The 18,267-nt window shown below is 33.8% G+C and overlaps 1 protein-coding gene across 2 annotated transcripts in view; it reads right to left on the reverse strand.

Moving 5' to 3' along the window:
• LOC144673049 (uncharacterized) overlaps positions 1 to 17,988 on the reverse strand; it is a 71,094-nt gene extending 53,106 nt beyond the window's left edge. For both annotated transcript variants that reach the window (XR_013574245.1, XM_078535048.1), the window contains exon 1: positions 17,922 to 17,988. The gene's annotated coding sequence lies outside the window, so the exon portion shown is untranslated. The remainder of the gene's footprint in view (positions 1 to 17,921) is intronic.
• Between the last annotated feature and the right edge of the window lie 279 nt (positions 17,989 to 18,267).

Below are 18,267 nucleotides of genomic sequence, written 5' to 3' on the forward strand. Positions count from 1 at the left end.
CTTTATGAACAGAAAATAAACAGATATAGTTACTGACTCTCTCACACTGATATATCCCCTATCTGTGTATAGTTACTGACTCTCTCACACTGATATATCCCCTATCTTTATGAACACAATATGAACAGGTATAGTTACTGACTCTCTCACACTGATATATCCCCTATCTTTATGAACACAATATAAACAGATATAGTTACTGACTCTCTCACACTGATATATCCCCTATCTTTATGTACACAATATAAACAGATATAGTTACTGACTCTCTCACACTGATATATCCCCTATCTTTATATACACAATATAAACAGATATAGTTAATGACTCTCTCACACTGATATATCCCCTATCTTTATGTACACAATATAAACAGATATAGTTACTGACTCTCTCACACTGATATATCCCCTATCTTTATATACACAATATAAACAGATATAGTTACTGACTCTCTCTCTGATATATCCCCTATCTTTATGTACACAATATAAACAGATATAGTTACTGACTCTCTCACACTGATATATCCCCTATCTTTATGTACACAATATAAACAGATATAGTTACTGACTCTCTCACACTGATATATCCCCTGTCTTTATATACACAATATAAACAGATATAGTTACTGACTCTCTCACACTGATATATCCCCTATCTTTATTTACACAATATAAACAGATATAGTTACTGACTCTCTCACACTGATATATCCCCTATCTTTATATACACAATATAAACAGATATAGTTACTGACTCTCTCTCAATGATATATCCCCTATCTTTATGAACACAATATAAACAGATGTAGATACTGACACTCTCACACTGATATATCCCCTATCTTTATGTACATAATATAAACAGATATAGTAACTGACTCTCTCTCTGATATATCCCCTATCTTTATGTACACAATATAAACAGATATAGTTACTGACTCTCTCACACTGATATATCCCCTATCTGTGTATAGTTACTGACTCTCTCACACTGATATATCCCCTATCTTTATGTACACAATATAAACAGATATAGTTACTGACTCTCTCACACTGATATATCCCCTATCTTTATGAACACAATATAAACAGATATAGTTACTGACTCTCTCTCACTGATATATCCCCTATCTTTATGAACACAATATAAACAGATATAGTTACTGACTCTCTCTCACTGATATATCCTCTATCTTTATATACACAAAATAAACAGATATAGTTACTGACACTCTCACACTGATATAACCCCTATCTTTATGAACACAATATAAACAGATATAGTTACTGACACTCTCTCACTGATATATCCCCTATCTTTATATACACAATATGAACAGGTATAGTTACTGACTCTCTAACACTGATATATCCCCTATCTTTATATACACAATATGAACAGGTATAGTTACATAGTTACTGACTCTCACACTGATATATCCCCTATCTTTATTAACACAATATGAACAGATATAGTTACTGACTCTCTCACACTGATATATCCCTTATCTTTATGAACACAATATGAACAGGTATAGTTACTGACTCTCACACTGATATATCCCCCATCTTTATGAACACAATATGAACAGGTATAGTTACTGACTCTCTCACACTGATATATCCCCTATCATTATGAACACAATATGAACAGGTATAGTTACTGACTCTCTCACACTGATATATCACCTATCTTTATATACACAATATAAACAGATATAGTTACTGACTCTCTCACACTGATATATCACCTATCTTTATATACACAATATAAACAGATATAGTTACTGACTCTCTCACACTGGTATATCCCCTGTCTTTATGAACACAATATAAACAGATATAGTTACTGACTCTCTCACACTGATATATCCCCTGTCTTTATGTACACAATATAAACAGATATAGTTACTGACTCTCTCACACTGATATATCCCCTATCATTATATACACAATATAAACAGATATAGTTACTGACTCTCTCACACTGATATATCCCCTATCTTTATGAACACAATATAAACAGATATAGTTATGACTCTCTCACACTGATATATCCCCTGTCTTTATGTACACAATATAAACAGATATAGTTACTGACTCTCTCACACTGATATATCCCCTATCTTTATATACACAATATAAACAGATATAGTTACTGACTCTCTCACACTGATATATCCCCTATCTTTATCTACACAATATAAACAGATATAGTTACTGACTCTCTCACACTGATGTATCCCCTGTGTTTATATAGTTACTGACTCTCTCACACTAAGGTATCCCCTGTGTTTATATAGTTACTGACTCTCTCACACTGATGTATCCCCTGTGTTTATATAGTTACTGACTCTCTCACACTGATATACTCCCTGTGCTTATATAGTTACTGACTCTCTCACACTGATATATTCCCTGTGTTTATACAGTTACTGACTCTCTCACACTGATATATCCCCTATCTTTATGAACACAATATAAACAGATATAGTTACTGACTCTCTCACACTGATATATCCCCTATCTTTATGAACACAATATAAACAGATATAGTTACTGACTCTCTCACACTGATGTATCCCCTGTGTTAATATAGTTACTGACTCTCTCACACTGATGTATCCCCTGTCTTTATATAGTTACTGACTCACTCACACTGATGTATCCCCTGTGTTTATATAGTTACTGACTCTCTCACACTGATATATTCCCTGTCTTTATATAGTTACTGACTCGCTCACACTGATACATTCCCTGTGTTTATATAGTAACTGACTCTCTCACACTGATATATTCCCTGTGTTTATATAGTTACTGACACTCTCACACTGATATATCCCCTAACTTTATGTACACAATATAAACAGATATAGTAACTGACTCTCTCTCTGATATATCCCCTATCTTTATGTACACAATTTAAACAGATATAGTTACTGACTCTCTCACACTGATATATCCCCTATCTGTGTATAGTTACTGACTCTCTCACACTGATATATCCCCTATCTTTATGTACACAATATAAACAGATATAGTTACTGACTCTCTCACACTGATATATCCCCTATCTTTATGAACACAATATAAACAGATATAGTTACTGACTCTCTCTCACTGATATATCCCCTATCTTTATGAACACAATATAAACAGATATAGTTACTGACTCTCTCTCACTGATATATCCTCTATCTTTATATACACAATATAAACAGATATAGTTACTGACTCTCTCACACAGATGTATCCCCTATCTTTATGAACACAATATAAACAGATATAGTTACTGACACTCTCACACTGATATATCCCCTATCTTTATATACACAATATGAACAGGTATAGTTACAGACTCTTTAAGACTGATATATCCCCTATCTTTATATACACAATATGATCAGGTATAGTTACTGACTCTCACACTGATATATCCCCTATCTTTATGAACACAATATGAACAGATATAGTTACTGACTCTCTCACACTGATATATCCCCTTTCTTTACGAACACAATATAAACAGATATAGTTGCTGACTCTCTCACACTGATGTATCCCTTGTGTTTATATAGATACTGACTCTCTCACACTGATGTATCCCCTGTGTTTATATAGTTACTGACTCTCTCACACTGATATATTCCCTGTGTTTATATAGTTACTGACTCTCTCACACTGATATATTCCCTGTGTTTATATAGTTACTGGCTCTCTCACACTGATATATTCCCTATCTTTATGTACACAATATAAACAGATATAGTTACTGACTCTCTCACACTGATATATCCCCTATCTTTATGAACACAATATAAACAGATATAGTTACTGACTCTCTCTCACTGATATATCCCCTATCTTTATGAACACAATATAAGCAGATATAGATACTGACTCTCTCACACTGATATATCCCCTAGCTTTATGTACACAATATAAACAGATATAGTAACTGACTCTCTCACTGATATATACCCTATCTTTATGTACACAATATGAACAGGTATAGTTACAGACTCTCTAACACTGATATATCCCCTATCTTTATATACACAATATGAACAGGTATAGTTACTGACTCTCACACTGATATATCCCCTATCTTTATGAACACAATATGAACAGATATAGTTACTGACTCTCTCACACTGATATATCCCCAATCTTTACGAACACAATATAAACAGATATAGTTGCTGACTCTCTCACACTGATGTATCCCCTGTGTTTATATAGATACTGACTCTCTCACACTGATGTATCCCCTGTGTTTATATAGTTACTGACTCTCTCACACTGATATATTCCCTGTGTTTATATAGTTACTGACTCTCTCACACTGATATATTCCCTGTGTTTATATAGTTACTGGCTCTCTCACACTGATATATTCCCTATCTTTATGTACACAATATAAACAGATATAGTTACTGACTCTCTCACACTGATATATCCCCTATCGTTATGAACACAATATAAACAGATATAGTTACTGACTCTCTCTCACTGATATATCCCCTATCTTTATGAACACAATATAAGCAGATATAGATACTGACTCTCTCACACTGATATATCCCCTAGCTTTATGTACACAATATAAACAGATATAGTTACTGACTCTCTCACACTGATATATCCCCTATCTGTGTATAGTTACTGACTCTCTCACACTGATATATACCCTATCTTTAAGTACACAATATAAACAGATATAGTTACTGACTCTCTCACACTGATATATCCCCTATCTTTTTGAACACAACATAAACAGATATAGTTACTGACTCTCTCTCACTGATATATCCCCTATCTTTATGAACACAATATAAACAGATATAGTTACTGACTCTCTCTCACTGATATATCCTCTATCTTTATATACACAATATAAACAGATATAGTTACTGACTCTATCACACTGATATATCCCCTATCTTTATGAACACAATATAAACAGATATAGTTACTGACACTCTCACACTGATATATCCCCTATCATTATATACACAATATGAACAGATATAGTTACTGACTCTCTCTCACTGATATATCCCCTATCTTTATGAACACAATATAAACAGATATAGTTACTGACTCTCTCTCACTGATATATCCTCTATCTTTATATACACAATATAAACAGATATAGTTACTGACTCTCTCTCACTGATATATCCTCTATCTTTATATACACAATATAAACAGATATAGTTACTGACTCTCTCACACTGATATATACCCTATCTTTAAGTACACAATATAAACAGATATAGTTACTGACTCTCTCACACTGATATATCCCCTATCTTTTTGAACACAACATAAACAGATATAGTTACTGACTCTCTCTCACTGATATATCCTCTATCTTTATATACACAATATGAACAGGTATAGTTACTGACTCTCACACTGATATATGCCCTATCTTTATGAACACAATATGAACAGATATAGTTACTGACTCTCTCACACTGATATATCCCTTATCTTTATGAACACAATATGAACAGGTATAGTTACTGACTCTCACACTGATATATCCCCTATCTTTATGAACACAATATGAACAGGTATAGTTACTGACTCTCTCACACTGATATATCCCCTATCTTTATATACACAATATAAACAGATATAGTTACTGACTCTCTCACACTGATATATCCCCTATCTTTATGTACACAATATAAACAGATATAGTTACTGACTCTCTCACACTGATATATCCCCTATCTTTACATACACAATATAAACAGATATAGTTACTGACTCTCTCACACTGATATATCCCCTATCTTTATATACACAATATAAACAGATACAGTTAGTGACTCTCTCACACTGATATATCCCCTGTCTTTATGAACACAATGTAAACAGATATAGTTACTGACTCGCTCACACTCATATATCTCCTATCTTTATATACACAATATAAAAAGATATAGTTACTGACTCTCTCACACTGATATATCCCCTATCTTTATATACACAATATAAACAGATATAGTTACTGACTCTCTCACACTGATATATCCCCTATCTTTATATACACAATATAAACAGATATAGTTACTGACTCTCTCACACTGATATATCCCCTATCTTTATATAAACAATATAAACAGATATAGTTACTGACTCTCTCACACTGATATATCCCCTATCTTTATATACACAATATAAACAGATATAGTTACTGACTCTCTCACACTGATAAATCCCCTATCTTTATATACACAATATAAACAGATATAGTTACTGACTCTCTCACACTGATATATCCCCTATCTTTATATACACAATATAAACAGATATAATTACTGACTCTCTCACACAGATATATCCCCTATCTTTTTTACACAATATAAACAGATATAGTTACTGACTCTCTCACACTGATGTGTCCCCTGTGTTTATATAGTTACTGACTCTCTCACACTGATGTATCCCCTGTGTTTATATAGATACTGACTCTCTCACACTGATGTATCCCCTGTGTTTATATAGTTACTGACTCTCTCACACTGATATATTCCCTGTGCTTATATAGTTACTGACTTTCTCACACTGATATATTCCCTGTGTTTATACAGTTACTGACTCTCTCACACTGATATATCCCCTATCTTTATGAACACAATATAAACAGATATAGTTACTGGCTCTCTCACACTGATATATCCCCTATCTTTACGAACACAATATAAACAGATATAGATGCAGACTCTCTCACACTGATGTATCCCGTGTGTTTATATATATACTGACTCTCTCACACTGATGTATCCCCTGTGTTTATATAGTTACTGACTCTCTCACACTGATATATTCCCTGTGTTTATATAGTTACTGACTCTCTCACACTGATATATTCCCTGTGTTTATATAGTTACTGGCTCTCTCACACTGACATATTCCCTGTGTTTATATAGTTACTGACTCTCTCACACTGATATATCCCCTATCTTTATGTACACAATATAAACAGATATAGTTACTGACTCTCTGACACTGATATATCCACTATCTTTATGAACACAATATAAACAGATATAGGTACTGACAATCTCTCACTGATATATCCCCTATCTTTATGAACACAATATAACCAGATATAGATACTGACTCTCTCACACTGATATATCCCCTATCTTTATGTACACAATATAAACAGATATAGTAACTGACTCTCTCTCTGATATATCCCCTATCTTTATGTACACAATATAAACAGATATAGTTACTGACTCTCTCACACTGATATATCCCCTATCTGTGTATAGTTACTGACTCTCTCACACTGATATATACCCTATCTTTAAGTACACAATATAAACAGATATAGTTACTGACTGTCTCACACTGATATATCCCCTATCTTTATGAACACAATATAAACAGATATAGTTACTGACTCTCTCTCACTGATATATCCTCTATCTTTATATACACAATATAAACAGATACAGTTACTGACTCTCTCACACTGATATATCCCCTATCTTTATGAACACAATATAAACAGATATAGTTACTGACACTCTCACACTGATATATCCCCTATCATTATATACACAATATGAACAGGTATAGTTACTGACTCTCTAACCCTATCTTTATATACACAATATGAACAGGTATAGTTACTGACTCTCACACTGATATATCCCCTATCTTTATGAACACAATATGAACAGATATAGTTACTGACTCTCTCACACTGATATATCCCTTATCTTTATGAACACAATATGAACAGGTATGGTTACTGACTCTCACACTGATATATCCCCTATCTTTATGAACACAATATGAACAGGTATAGTTTCTGACTCTCTCACACTGATATATCCCCTATCTTTATATACACAATATAAACAGATACAGTTACTGACTCTCTCACACTGATATATCCCCTGTCTTTATGAACACAATATAAACAGATATAGTTACTGACTCTCTCACACTGATATATCCCCTATCTTTATATACACAATATAAACAGATATAGTTACTGACTCTCTCACACTGATATATCCCCTATCTTTATATACACAATATAAACAGATATAGTAACTGACTCTCTCACACTGATATATCCCCTATCTTTATATAGACAATATAAACAGATATAGTTACTGACTCTCTCACACTGATATATCCCCTATCTTTATATACACAATATAAACAGATATAGTTACTGACTCTCTCACACTGATATATCCCCTGTCTTTATATACACAATATAAACAGATATAGTTACTGACTCTCTCACACTGATAAATCCCCTATCTTTATATACACAATATGAACAGGTATAGTTACTGACTCTCTAACACTGATATATCCCCTATCTTTATATACACAATATGAACAGGTATAGTTACATAGTTACTGACTCTCACACTGATATATCCCCTATCTTTATGAACACAATATGAGCAGACATAGTTACTGACTCTCTCACACTGATATATCCCTTATCTTTATGAACACAATATGAACAGGTATAGTTACTGACTCTCACACTGATATATCCCCTATCTTTATGAACACAATATGAACAGGTATAGTTACTGACTCTCTCACACTGATATATCCCCTATCTTTATGAACACAATATGAACAGGTATAGTTACTGACTCTCTCACACTGATATATCACCTATCTTTATATACACAATATAAACAGATATAGTTACTGACTCTCTCACACTGATATATCACCTATCTTTATATACACAATATAAACAGATATAGTTACTGACTCTCTCACACTGATATATCACCTATCTTTATATACACAATATAAACAGATATAGTTACTGACTCTCTCACACTGATATATCACCTATCTTTATATACACAATATAAACAGATATAGTTACTGACTGTCTCACACTGATATATCCCCTGTCTTTATGAACACAATATAAACAGATATAGTTACTGACTCTCTCACACTGATATGTCCCCTGTCTTTATGTACACAATATAAACAGATATAGTTACTGACTCTCTCACACTGATATATCCCCTATCTTTATATACACAATATAAACAGATATAGTTACTGACTCTCTCACACTGATATATCCCCTATCTTTATGAACACAATATAAACAGATATAGTTACTGACTCTCTCACACTGATATATCCCCTGTCTTTATGTACACAATATAAACAGATATAGTTACTGACTCCCTCACACTGATATATCCCCTATCTTTATATACACAATATAAACAGATATAGTTACTGACTCTCTCACACTGATATATCCCCTATCTTTATATACACAATGTAAACACATATTGTTACTGACTCTCTCACACTGATATATCCCCTATCTTTATATACACAATATAAACAGATATAGTTACTGATTCTCTCACACTGATATATCCCCTGTCTTTATATAGTTACTGACTCTCTCACACTGATGTATCCCCTGTGTTTATATAGTTACTGACTCTCTCACACTGGTCTATTCCCTGTGTTTATATAGTTACTGACTCTCTCACACTGATATATTCCCTGTGTTTATACAGTTACTGACTCTCTCACACTGATATATCCCCTATCTTTATGAACACAATATAAACAGACATAGTTACTGATTCTCTCACACTGATATATCCCCTATCTTTATGAACACAATATAAACAGATATAGTTACGGACTCTCTCACACTGATGTATACCCTGTGTTTATATAGTAACTGACTCTCTCACACTGATGTATCCCCTGTCTTTATATAGTTACTGACTCTCTCACACTGATGTATCCCCTGCGTTTATATAGTTACTGACTCTCTCACACTGATATATTCCCTGTGTTTATATAGTTACTGACTCTCTCACAGTGATATATCCCCTATCTTTATGTACACAATATAAACAGATATAGTAACTGACTCTCTCTCTGATATATCCCCTATCTTTATGTACACAATATAAACAGATATAGTTACTGACTCTCTCACACTGATATATCCCCAATCTGTGTATAGTTACTGACTCTCTCACACTGATATATCCCCTATCTTTATGTACACAATATAAACAGATATAGTTACTGACTCTCTCACACTGATATATCCCCTATCTTTATGAACACAATATAAACAGATATAGTTACTGACTCTCTCTCACTGATATATCCCCTATCTTTATGAACACAATATAAACAGATATAGTTACTGACTCTCTCTCACTGATATATCATCTATCTTTATATACACAATATAAACAGATATAGTTACTGACTCTCTCACACTGATATATCCCCTATCTTTATGAACACAATATAAACAGATATAGTTACTGACACTCTCACACTGATATATCCCCTATCTTTATATACACAATATGAACAGGTATAGTTACTGACTCTCTAACACTGATATATCCCCTATCTTTATATACACAATATGAAAGGGTATAGTTACTGACTCTCACACTGATATATCCCCTATCTTTATGAACACAATATGAACAGATATAGTTACTGACTCTCTCACACTGATATATCCCCTATCGTTATGAACACAATATGAACAGGTATAGTTACTGACTCTCTCACACTGATATATCCCCTTTCTGTATGAACACAATATGAACAGGTATAGTTACTGACTCTCTCACACTGATATATCACCTATCTTTATATACACAATATAAACAGATATAGTTACTGACTCTCTCACACTGATATATCATCTATCTTTATATACAAAATATAAACAGATATAGTTACTGACTCTCTCACACTGATATATCACCTATCTTTATATACACAATATAAACAGATATAGTTACTGACTCTCTCACACTGATATATCACCTATCTTTATATACACAATATAAACAGATATAGTTACTGACTCTCTCACACTGATATATCCCCTGTCTTTATGAACACAATATAAACAGATATAGTTACTGACTCTCTCACACTGATATATCCCCTGTCTTTATGTACACAATATAAACAGATATAGTTACTGACTCTCTCACACTGATATATCCCCTATCTTTATATACACAATATAAACAGATATAGTTACTGACTCTCTCAAACTGATATATCCCCTATCTTTATGTACACAATATAAACAGATATAGTTACTGACTCTCTCACACTGATATATCCCCTGTCTTTATGTACACAATATAAACAGATATAGTTACTGACTCTCTCACACTGATATATCCCCTATCTTTATATACACAATATAAACAGATATAGTTACTGACTCTCTCACACTGATATATCCCCTATCTTTATATACACAATATAAGCAGATATAGTAACTGACTCTCTCACACTGATATATCCCCTGTCTTTATGAACACAATATAAACAGATATAGTTACTGACTCTCTCACACTGATGTGTCCCCTGTGTTTATATAGTTACTGATTCTCTCACACTGATGTATCCCCTGTGTTTATATAGTTACTGACTCTCTCACACTGATGTATCCCCTGTGTTTATATAGTTACTGACTCTCTCACACTGATATATTCCCTGTGTTTATACAGTTACTGAATCTCTCACACTGATATATCCCCTATCTTTATGAACACAATATAAACAGATATAGTTACTGACTCTCTCACACTGATATATCCCCTATCTTTATGAACACAATATAAACAGATATAGTTACTGACTCTCTCACACTGATGTATCCCCTGTGTTTATATAGTTACTGACTCTCTCACACTGATGTATCCCCTGGGTTTATATAGTTACTGACTCTCACACTGATGTATTCCCTGTCTTTATATAGTTACTGACTCTCTCACACTGATATATTCCCTGTGTTTATATAGTTACTAACTCTCTCACACTGATATATTCCCTGTGTTTATATAGTTACTGACTCTCTCACACTGATATATCCCCTATCTTTATGAACACAATATAAACAGATATAGTTACTGACTCTCTCACGCTGATATGTCCCCTATCTTTATGTACACAATATAAACAGATATAGTAACTGACTCTCTCTCTGATATATCCCCTATCTTTATGAACACAATATAAACAGATATAGTTACTGACTCTCTCACACTGATATATCCCCTATCTGTGTATAGTTACTGACTCTCTCACACAGATATATCCCCCATCTTTATGTACACAATATAAACAGATATAGTTACTGACTCTCTCACACTGATATATCCCCTATCTTTATGAACACAATATAAACAGATATAGTTACTGACTCTCTCTCACTGATATATCCCCTATCTTTATGAACACAATATAAACAGATATAGATACTGACTCTCTCACACTGATATATCCCCTATCTATATGTACACAATATAAACAGATATAGTAACTGACTCTCTCTCTGATATATCGCCTATCTTTATGTACACAATATAAACAGATATAGTTACTGACTCTCTCACACTGATATATCCCCTATCTGTGTATAGTTACTGACTCTCTCACACTGATATATCCCCTATCTTTAAGTACACAATATAAACAGATATAGTTACTGACTCTCTCACACTGATATATCCCCTATCTTTACATACACAATATAAACAGATATAGTTACTGACTCTCTCTCACTGATATATCCCCTATCTTTATGAACACAATATAAACAGATATAGTTACTGACTCTCTCACACTGATATATCCCCTATCTTTATGAACACAATATAAACAGATATAGTTACTGACACTCTCACACTGATATATCCCCTATCTTTATATACACAATATGAACAGGTATAGTTACTGACTCTGTAACACTGATATATCCCCTATCTTTATATACACAATATGAACAGGTATAGTTACTGACTCTCACACTGATATATCCCCTATCTTTATGAACACAATATGAACAGATATAGTTACTGACTCTCTCACACTGATATATCCCTTATCTTTATGAACACAATATGAACAGGTATAGTTACTGACTCTCACACAGATATATCCCCTATCTTTATGAACACAATATGAACAGGTATAGTTACTGACTCTCTCACACTGATATATCCCCTATCTTTATGAACACAATATAAACAGATATAGATACTGACTCTCTCACACTGATGTATCCCCTGTCTTTATGAACACAATATAAACAGATATAGTTACTGACTCTCTCACACTGATATTTCCCCCATCTTTATGTACACAATATAAACAGATATAGTTACTGACTCTCACACACTGATATATCCCCTATCTTTATGAACACAATATGAACAGGTATAGTTACTGACTCTCTCACACTGATATATCCCCTATCTTTATATACACAATATAAACAGATATAGTTACTGACTCTCTCACACTGATATATCCCCTATCTGTGTATAGTTACTGACTCTCTCACACTGATATATCCCCTATCTTTATGTACACAATATAAACAGATATAGTTACTGACTATCTCACACTGATATATCCCCTATCTTTATGAACACAATATAAACAGATATAGTTACTGACTCTCTCTCACTGATATATCCCCTATCTTTATGAACACAATATAAACAGATATAGATACTGACTCTCTCACACTGATATATCCCCTTTCTTTATGTACACAATATAAACAGATATAGTAACTGACTCTCTCTCTGATATATCCCCTATCTTTATGTACACAATATAAACAGATATAGTTACTGACTCTCTCACACTGATATATCCCCTATCTGTGTATAGTTACTGACTCTCTCACACTGATATATACCCTATCTTTAAGTACACAATATAAACAGATATAGTTACTGACTCTCTCACACTGATATATCCCCTATCTTTATGAACACAATATAAACAGATATAGTTACTGACTCTCTCTCACTGATATATCCCCTATCTTTATGAACACAATATAAACAGATATAGTTACTGACTCTCTCTCACTGATATATCCTCTATCTTTATATACACAATATAAACAGATATAGTTACTGACTCTCTCACACTGATATATCCCCTTTCTTTATGAACACAATATAAACAGATATAGTTACTGACACTCTCACACTGATATATCCCCCATCTTTATATACACAATATGAACAGGTATAGTTACTGACTCTCTAACACTGATATATCCCCTATCTTTATATACACAATATGAACAGGTATAGTTACTGACTCTCACACTGATATATCACCTATCTTTATGAACACAATATGAACAGGTATAGTTACTGACTCTCTCACACTGATATATCCCCTATCTTTATATACACAATATAAACAGATATAGTTACTGACTCTCTCACACTGATCTATCCCCTATCCTTATGTACACAATATAAACAGATATAGTTACTGACTCTCTCACACTGATATATCCCCTATCTTTATGAACACAATATAAACAGATATTGATACCGACTCTCTCACACTGATATATCCCTTGTCTTTATGAACACAATATAAACAGATATAGTTACTGACTCTCTCACACTGATATTTCCCCTATCTTTATGTACACAATATAAACAGATATAGTTACTGACTCTCACACACTGATATATCCCCTAACTTTATGAACACAATATGAACAGGTATAGTTACTGACTCCCGCACACTGATATATCCCCTTTCTTTATATACACAATATAAACAGATATAGTTACTGACTCTCTCACACTGATATATCCCCTATCTGTGTATAGTTACTGACTCTCTCACACTGATATATCCCCTATCTTTATGTACACAATATAAACAGATATAGTTACTGACTCTCTCACACTGATATATCCCCTATCTTTATGAACACAATATAAACAGATATAGTTACTGACTCTCTGTCACTGATATATCCCCTATCTTTATGAACACAATATAAACAGATATAGATACTGACTCTCTCACACTGATATATCCCCTATCGTTATGTACACAATATAAACAGATATAGTAACTGACTCTCTCTCTGATATATCCCCTATCTTTATGTACACAATATAAACAGATATAGTTACTGACTCTCTCTCACTGATATATCCCCTATCTTTATGAACACAATATAAACAGATATAGTTACTGACTCTCTCTCACTGATATATCCTCTATCTTTATATACACAATATAAACAGATATAGTTACTGACTCTCTCACACTGATATATCCCCTATCTTTATGAACACAATATAAACAGATATAGTTACTGACACTCTCACACTGATATATCCCCTATCTTTATATACACAATATGAACAGGTATAGTTACTGACTCTCTAACACTGATATATCCCCTATCTTTATATACACAATATGAACAGGTATAGTTACTGACTCTCACACTGATATATCCCCTATCTTTATGAACACAATATGAACAGATATAGTTACTGACTCTCTCACACTGATATATCCCTTATCTTTATGAACACAATATGAACAGGTATAGTTACTGACTCTCACACTGATATATCACCTATCTTTATGAACACAATATGAACAGGTATAGTTACTGACTCTCTCACACTGATATATCCCCTATCTTTATATACACAATATAAACAGATATAGTTACTGACTCTCTCACACTGATATATCCCCTATCTTTATGTACACAATATAAACAGATATAGTTACTGACTCTCTCACACTGATATATCCCCTATCTTTATATACACAATATAAACAGATATAGTTACTGACTCTCTCACACTGATATATCCGCTGTCTTTATGAACACAAAATAAACAGATATAGTTACTGACTCTCTCACACTGATATATCCCCTATCTTTATATACACAATATAAACAGATATAGTTACTGACTCTCACACTGATATATCCCCTATCTTTATATACACAATATAAACAGATATAGTTACTGACTCTCTCACACTGATATATCCCCTATCTTTATATACACAATATAAACAGATATAGTTACTGACTCTCTCACACTGATATATCCCCTATCTTTATATACACAATATAAACAGATATAGTTACTGACTCTCTCACACTGATATATCCCCTATCTTTATATACACAATATAAACAGATATAGTTACTGACTCTCTCACACTGATATATCCACTATCTTTATATACATAATATAAACAGATATAGTTACTGACTCTCTCACACTGATATATCCCCTATCTTTATATACACAATATAAACGGATATAGTTACTGACTCTCTCACACTGATATATCCCCTATCTTTTTTACACAATATAAACAGATATAGTTACTGACTCTCTCACGCTGACATATCCCCTATCTTTATGAACACAATATAATCAGATATAGATACTGACTCTCTCACACTGATATATCCCCTGTCTTTATGAACACAATATAAACAGATATAGTTACTGACTCTCTCACACTGATATATCCCCTATCTTTATGTACACAATATAAACAGATATAGTTACTGACTCTCACACACTGATATATTCCCTATCTTTATGAACACAATATGAACAGGTATAGTTACTGACTCTCACACTGATATATCCCCTATCTTTATGAACACAAAATAAACAGATATAGTTACTGACTCTCTCACACTGATATATCCCCTATCTGTGTATAGTTACTGACTCTCTCACACTGATATATCCCCTATCTTTATGAACACAATATGAACAGGTATAGTTACTGACTCTCTCACACTGATATATCCCCTATCTTTATGAACACAATATAAACAGATATAGTTACTGACTCTCTCACACTGATATATCCCCTATCTTTATGTACACAATATAAACAGATATAGTTACTGACTCTCTCACACTGATATATCCCCTATCTTTATATACACAATATAAACAGATACAGTTAATGACTCTCTCACACTGATATATCCCCTATCTTTATGTACACAATATAAACAGATATAGTTACTGACTCTCTCACACTGATATATCCCCTATCTTTATATACACAATATAAACAGATATAGTTACTGACTCTCTCTCTGATATATCCCCTATCTTTATGTACACAATATAAACAGATATAGTTACTGACTCTCTCACACTGATATATCCCCTATCTTTATGTACACAATATAAACAGATATAGTTACTGACTCTCTCACACTGATATATCCCCTGTCTTTATATACACAATATAAACAGATATAGTTACTGACTCTCTCACACTGATATATCCCCTATCTTTATATACACAATATAAACAGATATAGTTACTGACTCTCTCACACTGATATATCCCCTATCTTTATTTACACAATATAAACAGATATAGTTACTGACTCTCTCACACTGATATATCCCCTATCTTTATATACACAATATAAACAGATATAGTTACTGACTCTCTCACACTGATATATCCCCTATCTTTATATACACAATATAAACAGATATAGTTACTGACTCTCTCACACTGATATATCCCCTATCTTTATATACACAATATAAACAGATATAGTTACTGACTCTCTCACACTGATATATCCCCTATCTTTATATACACAATATAAACAGATATAGTTACTGACTCTCTCACACTGATATATCCCCTGTGTTAATATAGTTACTGACTCTCTCACACTGATATATCCCCTGTGTTAATATAGTTACTGACTCTCTCACACTGATATATCCCCTGTGTTAATATAGTTACTGACTCTCTCACCCTGTGTTTCTGTAGTTACTGACTCTCTCACCCTGTGTTAATATAGTTACTGACTCTCTCACCCTGTGTTTATATAGTTACTGACTCTCTCACACTGATATATCCCCCGTGTTAATATAGTTACTGACTCTCTCACCCTGTGTTTCTATAGTTACTGACTCTCTCTCTCTCTCTCACTGGTTTCCTGATCTATTCCGGCGCTAATCCAATGAAAACTCTCTGAATGTTATGGTTCAGAACTCACACCCTCTCTCTGCCATTTTCTGAAGCGTCCGGCCGGCAGCAGTGGACGGAGACGGGGCCAGGGCCCAGACCGGGAACTGGACCCCGACCACAGACCAAATGCCAAGTGCCAGGCCTCAGGCCTGAATCCTGACCGTCAGCTTTGGGGGCGGAACTGCGCACGCGCGCCATGTCCAATTCCGTCAAACGGTGGGCGGGGCCAGTGCTCAGGGGGTGGGTGACGGCAGGCCTCGGGGGCGGGGCCCGCACAAAGGGGCGTGGCCATGCGGAAATGGAACGTGCTCCGACATTAGACAAGGATGGGGCGGAGCCAGGGTTAATGTCAGGGCGCGGCACTTCCTCAAAAGGA

The sequence above is a fragment of the Cetorhinus maximus genome, unplaced genomic scaffold (genome assembly GCF_964194155.1).
Source record: "Cetorhinus maximus unplaced genomic scaffold, sCetMax3.hap1.1 HAP1_SCAFFOLD_215, whole genome shotgun sequence".
Lineage (NCBI taxonomy): Eukaryota > Metazoa > Chordata > Chondrichthyes > Lamniformes > Cetorhinidae > Cetorhinus > Cetorhinus maximus.